At 41.2% G+C, this 10,000-nt stretch overlaps 1 protein-coding gene and 1 non-coding gene across 6 annotated transcripts in view; both read right to left on the minus strand.

Moving 5' to 3' along the window:
• Positions 1 to 10,000, minus strand: part of LOC135093210 (agrin-like) — a 503,425-nt gene that overhangs the window by 375,876 nt on the left and 117,549 nt on the right. For 2 of the 5 annotated variants that reach the window (XM_063992186.1, XM_063992188.1), the window contains one exon: positions 651 to 801. The exons of the other annotated variants lie outside the window; for them this stretch is intronic. The gene's annotated coding sequence lies outside the window, so the exon portion shown is untranslated. The remainder of the gene's footprint in view (positions 1 to 650; positions 802 to 10,000) is intronic. 5 annotated transcript variants of the gene reach the window in all.
• On the minus strand, positions 4,708 to 4,779 carry Trnae-uuc (transfer RNA glutamic acid (anticodon UUC)). Its single transcript has one exon. It is a non-coding gene; the product is annotated as a tRNA-Glu (tRNA).

Genomic DNA, 10,000 nt, shown 5'->3' on the forward strand with positions numbered 1-10,000 from the left:
TCTTAATGCACGACGGAAAGAAATTGGAAACTCCTTACGAGGCAGGGAAAATTGGAAACGACCCAAACAATGAAGGAAAACATATTAGCGACTTCAATTTCCGTTCGCTCCAGGTAATTTTTTTTAGTACACTTGAGGATTCGTTACAAAATAATCATTACACGAGAGGGAGCCGCCATTAAGGGTACTCACCAGTTAAGCGTCTACGTTCATACCTAAGAAATTGTTATGTTTTAGTTTAGAAAGACGGTATTATACTACACAGGAGGTTGTTGTGGTGGTGGTGGTGGTGGTGGTGGAGGTATTTAAAATCTTGCTAATATTGTAAGCACTAGAGGAGGAGGAGGAGGAGGATCTGGGTTTGGAAGAAGAGGAAGAGGAGAATGATTAAGAATTGGAGGAAAAGGATGAAGAGAGTGATTTGGAGTTTTAGGAGGAAAAAGCACGAGGGGAAAAAATAATCTTAACAGGTGGAAGAGAAGAAAAGATTTGGAGTTGGAGAAATATAAAAAAAAAAAAGAGTAAGAATAAAGACAAAACACAGGAGGAGAAAAGTGGAGACGGGGAAAAAAAAAAAAAAAAAACAGGAACACAAAATGAAGGGAGGGGAAGGAGAAAAATAACAAAAGATGTACAGCGTTTCCATTCACCACGAACGGTCGGGAATAAGCAGCGGAGAATCACTTCTTGATCTCCCCACCAATACTCGCACAATTAGGGAACGCTGCCGCTGAGAGGACGCATTGTTTACCAGTTCCTCGTATCAGGGCCAGAGACAACAACCTGTACGCTGGTCCCGTACTGAAACAAAACCAAAGTAAACTGAGACGGATATTGGAAAGGAGGTCAAGAAACTCAGAGTGAAGAGGGAGTATTAAGTTTCGATTTAAGATCTTTGTGAATATAAGGTTAGGAAGACTTGACATTGAAAAGTAAGAGTTTATAACTTTATTTTCAGCATCAGTTTTGACGAAAGATCTATTTAAAGATACAAATGCAGCATGTTAAGAGTTTTTCTTTATTTACTCGTACTTCATTTAATTTTGTCATTGGGTAGACTCATTGACACGTGTAAAGAGAAACATGGGTACATAAGAATATCGGCCTTTTTTTTTCTTCCTTTTGATGCCCTAGGACAGTCTCTCTTACATGGAAAAAACACGAGAAAATAAGGGAAGCTGCTATAAGTCATTAGGAAAACACGTGGCACTCTCACTACTGTTTTATCTTCAAGTTTTCCTTATCATCTTTCCCACTCATTCATCTTACCTCCACTCAAGAGTAATTATATTTCAACCTTAAAAAAAAAAAAAAAAACATGCACGTGTCACATTCCCTCACTGATTAAGTTAGTCTGTAACATCATTTTTTCTTCCTCGTGCGACCTTCTCAGAACCTTTACGGAAAACACGGAGGGCCGATAATGCGTACCATGATTGTGAGGGCACTGACTTTTATGATCCTGGCAATAACAATATCAGTCAACACTACGATCGTCGCCAATATTCCTGGAAACATTCAACCTGCCTCTCCCTGCCTCCCTCCCTCTATCTTATTACGCCTCTACGTTTCCCCCTTCTGAATACGTGACTCGTGACGCCAAGTTTCGCTCACGATCTATCCGTCTCCTGCCTGGCTGCTATTCGTGGATCGACTAATCAAATGACTTTTTCCATGTAGAGCTACTGAGATAATGAATGTGGCTTAGGTTGAGGTGAAGGCAAGGGGGAAGAGGGCGGTAATTTTATTGAAGAAGTATACCTTAGAGAGAGAGAGAGAGAGAGAGAGAGAGGAGGAGGAGAGAGAGAGAGAGAGAGAGAGAGATGAGAGAGAGAGAGAGAGAGAGGAGAGAGAGAGAGAGATATTTAGTGTGATGTAGTAAGTGAAAGGTGGCATTTAGTATAAGAAATAAAAAAAAAAGATAATAACGAGACAGACAGACAGGCAGAAAGCAGAGGCAGACGCACACACAGACAGAGGCGTAAACAGAAAAGAAAAGACAAGCAGACAGAGGCATACACAAGCAAACAGGCATACACAGAACACAGACAAACAAACAGATACAGACAGAGAGACAGACAAACTCAGACCATATAACGAAAAAAAATAGGGTGAAAACAGTACCAGTAATGAAGAGCGACAGTAGTAAATTTGCATATCACTATCGTACACTCATTTCATTAATTATACACTGTTCATGACACCTCATTACTCTCACACTCATTATCTTACCCCCGCGCCCCTCCACCGCCACCTTTTCGGGCCCCCCTCACCCCTTCAGCACCGCCCTTCGCGTCCCTCACGCCCCTCCGTCATTCTGTCCCATTACTCAGAGGCACTTCATCCCTAACACGTGAATTTTGTACTATGCTCGATACTCATTACACCACACACACACACACACACACACACACACACATCATAAGACTGACAGCCATATACGTGATGTTAGTGATATTCTCTCTCTCTCTCTCTCTCTCTCTCTCTCTCTCTCTCTCTCTCTCTCTCTCTCACTCTCTCTCTCTCTCTCTCTCTCTCTCTCTCTGATTAACCATTCATTTTCTTTTCTTCAATATACTTATCACCAATGTACTTTTTTTTTATTTCTACTACAAAGCAAGTTTCACCTACAATTATCAATAGATAACTACCCCCGCTCTCTCTCTCTCTCTCTCTCTCTCTCTCTCTCTCTCTCTCTCTCTCTCTCTCTCTCTCTCTCTCTCTCTCTTCTCTCTTCTCTCTCTCTCTCTCTCTCATTAATAACCAGCGTGCCATTAATGCCTCATAACTATTCCTCCAGGGCAGGCGACTCATCACTAGTTTCAGAAGCATCCTCACTCTTGATACTCATTACCCTCAACCTCCAAAATGATTACTTGGCCACTCGAACTTCTTATTCCTCGCCACACACGCTTTTTATCAATTTTTTTTTTTTTTTTTTTTGAGGGAGGACGAAAAGAAGATAGGCATGTTTTCATCCTCCTTTTTTTTTTTTATATATTTCTTCTTTAATTCTGGTTCAATTAGTATTTTTTTATTTTAATTTTGTGTTTTTTTCTTTTTATCAGAGAGAGGAAAAAGAAGGGGAAACGAGAAAGAACGAAAAACAAAAGCGTAAAGAAAATATATAGAGAGAAAGAAGTTTGCAGAAATTAATAACCACACACACACACACACACACACACACACACACACACACACACACACACACACACACACACACACACACAACTCACACACACACACATACACACGTACAAAAACAAACAAAAACTGAGCTTCTCACCATCTCTTTCAGGGAGCAAAAAAAAAAAAAAAAATATCCCCTGAGATTAAGTTGAACACGGCCTCTGAGAGTTGGCCAAAGGATCAGAGCTGCGGAGGAACCAGTGGGGTGTGGGGGGGGGCGGTGAGGGGAGGAAGGAGGAAGGGGAAGAAGATGCGAGAGAGATACACACATGCTCTACGGCCTAAAGTAAATCCTCCTCCTCCTCCTCCTCCTCCTCCTCCTCCTCCTCCTGGCCCGTAATGGTGAATGATGAATATAATGATGAAAGTGGTGATTAATTTTCAAGTTTTTTCTTTTCTGTATTATCCGTGGGGTGTTTTTTTTCTTTAATGTTTTGGAGTTTGTAATGTTCATGTTTTATTTTTGGAAGCTTGGATGGTTGGTGTTGTGACTTACTATTTCTATGATTTAATGGAGAGTCTTAACTATGGATGGTCGGCTTACTGATTTACTATTTCTTCTGGATGGTCGGGCTCTTGAATTTGTTTCCTGGAAGCTTGGATGGCCGGCCTCTTGATTTACTATTTTTTTGGGAAGGTTATAAAGTCAGTCTCTTGGATGGCTTCCCTCTTTACCTTTTCTTGGAGGCTTGAATGGCCGGCGTCTTGACTACTACTCCTGCAAGCATGGATGATCAGCCTTTTGAAAATTAGTCCCTTGAAAAATAAATATTTCCACCTATAGACACACAAGCAAATAAACACGAAGGAAAGAAGATAACCTCGCTCCTAAATATCAACTTTTACCCTAAATAACGCAAAAAATATAATTATAAATCAATGAAAACGAACACTCTCCACAAAGGTCACCACAATAATGTCTGGACGAGAACTGCTCTTTATTTTATTGTTGTGTGTGTATTGTGATGCTCGCCACTTGTTGTCACTAAAGTGCGTTAATTAGTGGAATGACTCTCTACGTTAAATGATGAGGACTTGTGGATCTTATTATATCATTTATTAATATTTATAAACGATCAGATTGGCCAGACCACCGCGAAAACAGCCGGAAAAAAAAAGAATACAAAATGTTGTTTAATATTGTTCCTGGTATTCTCGCTACTACGAATACTGTTCTCTTCTTAGCATATCTCATGTAAGAGTGCTCTGACAAAGGTCAACTAATAAAAAGATAAATATATATATATAAAATAACGAAGAGGCCCACAGGTGACAGTTCCTTATTATTATTTTTTTTCTTTTTTTTTCGTGTTTACGTCCGGTTTCCCTCGTCTGTTAGGGTTGGGACGGTGCCCTCCTAACGAAGGATTATGGTTGTGGCATTTGAGAACCGTTACTTCGAGTGGATGACCTTCCTATCTCAGACTGTGGCCAGGATTCGAGCCCGTACACCTGATGACCCCTCGCCCCCAAAAGTACACGTGGTACCACTGCACGATGGCGCCCCCAAAATACTTATTCCCATGCCGGGAATCGAACCCGGGCCTCCTGGGTGAAAGCCAGGTATCCTAGCCACTAGACCACATGGGACATATCTAAATGAAGACAATCCAAGACCAAATACTCTTATAGCAATTATGGATAAAACGCATATGACAATCTTATTAAATTTTGGAATCTTATTTTTTTCTGATTTATTTACTTTTTTTTTTGTGACATTAAACAGAATATCTAGTTCGCCTCCAGTAATGTCCTATAATTTATTTTGATTTGAGAATGGCATATTGAGCGGGACTTTTCATCTAGTTTCTTATGGCCTTGATCTGACTCCTGTGAACAAATGTACCTTCGACAAAAATTACATAAATAAAAAAAAAATGTTGTTAGTTACCTCTTATCGCAATTAGTGGCTGGTCCTTACCCAGTCAGAGAGGGAACGATGCCGTGGTGTCATGTGGCGGCCTGGGCGGAAGTGCTCGTAAACGTTTACTGCCTTAATCCTGGAGTAAGATATTAAATATGAAGGAAGACAACAAGTGGCTGCTCAGGACGGGGCGCGGCGTCCACTGTTGCTGGGGAATGTCACGCGTGCCCTTTAACGTGAAGATAGAAGGGAATGGAGGCAGGGAGGCTATTGGGGACGCTGAGAGGGGTAGAATGGAAATAGGGAGAGGGAGGCTGCGGGTAATCCAAGGATGGAGAGGAAGGGGATGAAAGCGGCTTACAGGGGGAAGATTAGCAGTCATGAAACGAGATGAAACAGACAGCAAAGGAAATTAATATTAGTTGTTTCAGTGCTATAGTTTCCATTCGTCTTAATAAAATTCAAATTACTATTTCCAAAGACACAGTTGACAAGACAAAGTAGGGTAACACCTTAAAGCTTTAATTATCTATAGTTTAACTGTCAGCTCTGTCTTTAAATCCTGTAGTTTCTTCTCAGTCTTAACAAAATGTGATGCTATTTAGCGTATGCTTTCGAAAGGAACCACTGACAGCAGAAGTAGTGACACAATTAATCCAAAGCTTTCACGGAGTATAGTTTAATTGTCTGCTTTGCACTGGGATGTAATATTCTCCCACGACCTTAATAAAATGCTTCGATGAAATTCAAAGTATAATTTCCAAAGACCCTATCGATGACAAAGACAGACCTTAGTAGACCTGACGGGTTCCTGCAGCTTCCTTTATATTTCTTTATGTTCCTCTGTTCTTATGCTGAGCGATGGATTGATTTGGAAGCCCCATATGTTTATAACCTCACCTTCTGCTCTGTAAAAACCTATAAGATCATTCAAATACCGGATTTTATATTGTCATTACGAGTTCAAGGATTAAACAAGCACATTACGAACGATTTTCCTCTTTTTTGTACTTTTGTATTGCATTAATATCTCGGGCAATACTTCCTCTTGCTAAGTGGACACCAAGAAGGGTTTTACTCGCTGAAACTGACCGCCTTGCCTGTTGTCTGCCAAATGGAGGCGTCCAACACCAAATTTACATAGACTGCTGATCTGATTATATCCTGCTTTATGACGAGCCTGCCTGGAGTGCACCGTCCCTGGATGTGGAGTTTGTAATGCGCTCTCGCTCTCTCTCTCTCTCTCTCTCTCTCTCTCTCTCTCTCTAATAAAAAGGTCTTGATTATAGTACTATTAGTTAATTTCCTTATAGTTTTACCAAGAAAGGCCAATGAAAATATCAGATTCTCTCTCTCTCTCTCTCTCTCTCTCTCTCTCTCTCTCTCTCTCTCTCTCTCTCTCTCTCTCTCTCTCTCTCTCTCTCTCTCTCTCTCTCTCTCTCTCTCAGCCTTATCGCCTACTACACCGGGTACCTCAGAGCGCTATGGGAGAGGCTTCATCAGGCCCAATGGCACAAGATGGGAAGAGGAAGGGCGCCTATACCCTGCCGGTGGTTCCCTGGCAAGTGTTCACATCCATCAGAGGCAAGGCGTAAGTTTGGGGCATCTTGTTTGCGGCAACGGACTTCGACGCTCACCAACACACTTCATCACCATTCCCTGTCATTTTCTCTCTCCGTCCTTTTGTTATTATTTTTTTTTTTTTGTTCACTTCGTGTTATCTACCAGTGTTTTTTTTTCTTTCTCTTTCTTCTGCTTACTTTCCTTCATCTGCTTTCAAGGGCGTGTCTCCTTCAGTAAGTTTCCACGTAAGTTGTCAGTCTCTCGCATCGTTCCAGTCTTAGTAACGCTTCGCATTTCCATCAATTAGCAGAATTTGATAAAACATCAGGATTTTCGATAAAAAGAGTTGTTGGTTTTCCTATTTTTTTCTGATTTCTCCTTTTCTTTTTTTCTTTATTTTCTTCCTCTTCTTCTTTCTCCTCCTCGTCATCGTCTCCCTCCTCTTCCTCCTCCTTTTCCCATTTTTCTTCCTCTTCAAACTATAATTTTCTGATGAAGCTCGGTTACAAATTTTATCATCCCAGCTTTAATAGGCCAAGTGTTGAGTTATTTTTATCACCATGCCAATTAGACCAAGATGATCACAAGGGCTGAAGTGGTTCTGGCCGACCTTCGCTACCCTGTCACAGTAGATGTATCCAGGGCTTGGTCTTGGTGAGTGAGAAAAAAGACCAGATCGAAAAGGTTTCGCTGTAAATGAGGATGAAAACTAAAACAGGTGATACGGGGAAGCCTTGCAAAAATGTAACAAGGAATGGGTAACTTGACGCAATATTGGGTGAGAGAGGTCAATAAAGAACGAACGAAAGGAAGCAAAGAAAAAAATAATAAAAAGACATGGGTAACAAAAGAACAAACTTAGGGAATTCTAAGAACAGAAAGGACGTCATGATGCAGAGAAGATGAGTTGAAGTTGTTGTTCTTTCTCTCTCTTACCACAACTATCATTGTTACCCGCAAGGCTTTCACCAAGTTACCGAGAACCACAAGTGCTCACGTTACACTCAATAACTCTAACCCAGACAAACGGAACCACCACGACAAGACCCTCTTATTCTTATACATAAAACCACCAGAGGAAAAATGCACCTGTAGAACATCTTCCACGTGTAGGAACTGTGAGAAAGGCTGCTGGTGGCCCTGAGAAGTACATAGTGTTGGGGTCGCTGGCAAGGCATTGATGAGTTTTGTGATCTTTACCCTTCCGTTCATGCACCGGAAAAAAACGGGAAAGAAAACAGGAAAGGAATACCTAGAATTGGTAAGAGTATCCATATTAAGTTGTTGTAGTAGTATATACTTTTCTCATGGCTGGCTACTTCCTTACCTAGAGGTTAGTGACGACAGTTGTGGCAAGTAAAGTAACGAGCTAAAACTAATGAAAACGGGAAATAAACATAAAAACTTAAAATGAAATATGATACGAAAGTAAAAAATATAAAATAAATAAAAAATAAATATAAAAATTACAATAAGAAAAAAAAAAAAACGTAGTATAAACATGAAGAGAAAAAAATGAAAAAAAAAAAAATTACCATCTAAAAATAACAAGGACGTAAAATAGGCATAAAATAAAAAGAAAAAAAAATAGACTTAAAAAATAAACCATTATCTAAAAAAAAAACAATGGAAACGTAAAACAAACACCAAAGTAAGACCAAACTAACACGAAAATACGAAAAGATCCACAAAATAAAAAAAAATAAATAAATAAAATAAAAACAAAAACAAAAAATTATCCTCCTCCTCCTCCTCCTCCTCCTCCTCCTCATCATCATCATCACCATCATCATCAATCGCAGAAGTCACGCTCAGTTCACACACACAGGCACATTCATGCTTCATACATTTTGATTACGAACATTAAAGCCACTTGTTGACACGAAGGGCGGCCGCTGGGAAGAGTTGGAGGAGGAGAGAAAGGAAAAGCAGGAGGAGGAGGAAGAGGAAGTAGAAACAGCACTGAAGAGGAAGAGGAAGAGGAGGAGGAGGAGGAGGAGGAGGAGGAGGAGGAGGAGGAGGAGGAGGAGGAGGAGGACGGGGGTGGATCTTAAAGAGAGTGCTCACCGCCTCTCCGAACACATGGTGCCTCTCCACTTACCAAAATTAAACGCATTCGGTTTCAGACCTAATTTCCCGAAAAAGCAGTAAAAGTCCCACAAGGCAGAGGGGAGGAGGAGGAGGAGGAGGAGGAGGAGGAGGAGGAGGAGGAGGAGGAGGAGGAGGAATACAAGGGAGGGAAAAAAATGAAAAGATGGTGATGACAAAAATGAAGATGTGGATGAGGAGCAGCAGCAGGAGAAGGAGGAGGAGGAGGAGGAGGAGGAGGAGGAGGACGTTGCGAAGAAAGAGGAGGAACAAGTCAAAGATGAAGGTCAAAAGTGAAGCCGTCCATCGAGGAATATTACGGCGAGGAAGCGTGGATGGCAGAAGGAGGAGGAGGAGGAGGAGGAGGAGGAGGAGGAGGAGGAGGAGGAGGAGGAGGAGGAGGAGGAGGAGGAGGAGGAGGAGGGAAAAAAAGAAAAAAGAAAAAAACAAGAACATGATGATGATGATGATGATGATGATGATGATGATGATGATGATGATGACGAGGCAGTAGAAGAAGAAAAAAAACAATAATGATCACTCTGTCGTAGTGAGTGTTATGCACAATAAAAAATAAATAAAAAAACGAAATCATACAAGAAATATATCACAAATCACACACGAAAGAAAAAAAGAAAAAAATCACAAAAAACACATACGAGACAAACTTAGATACTGCTACTGATGGTGTAGAGTACTTGTTAAAAAATTAATGAAACCACGAAAACACCCTTGGAAACCTGACTTCCACTACAGAGCATGCTAAAAGTAACAGAGATAAGACGCTGAAACATTTACGAGCATGGACCTCAGAATGACACGAGTAATACTAAGACTGTCAATTCCTTCAGTGTTAATCTTAAGAAACAGCTTCCCTTTCACCTGAAGAACAAAAACAACCATGTATCACACACACAAATGCAGATCTCCTCCTCCTCCTCTTCTCCACCCACTCAGCCCACCATTGCCTCATCCCGCCCCTCCTGTCTCGTCCTCATCCTTCCTCGGGATGTTGAATTTATGGTAACAAATGGCGCGCTTGTCTCTCGCGACTGTGACTGCTTTGAGACTCCACTTTCCGTCGATTTCGCAACAAGGGACCTGCTTCTGTGTCTGCATCTCTCTCTCTCTCTCTCTCTCTCTCTCTCTCTCTCTCTCTCTCTCTCTCTCTCTCTCTCTCTCTCTCTCTCTCTCTCTCTCTCTCTCTCTCTCTCTCTCCACAGTGGATGAAGGGGAGGATAACGCCAGATCCAACACGCATCTCCCCAGGGTTTGACTCACACCAGCGTCATACAT

This window comes from Scylla paramamosain, chromosome 42 (assembly GCF_035594125.1).
Source record: "Scylla paramamosain isolate STU-SP2022 chromosome 42, ASM3559412v1, whole genome shotgun sequence".
Taxonomy (NCBI): Eukaryota; Metazoa; Arthropoda; class Malacostraca; order Decapoda; family Portunidae; genus Scylla; species Scylla paramamosain.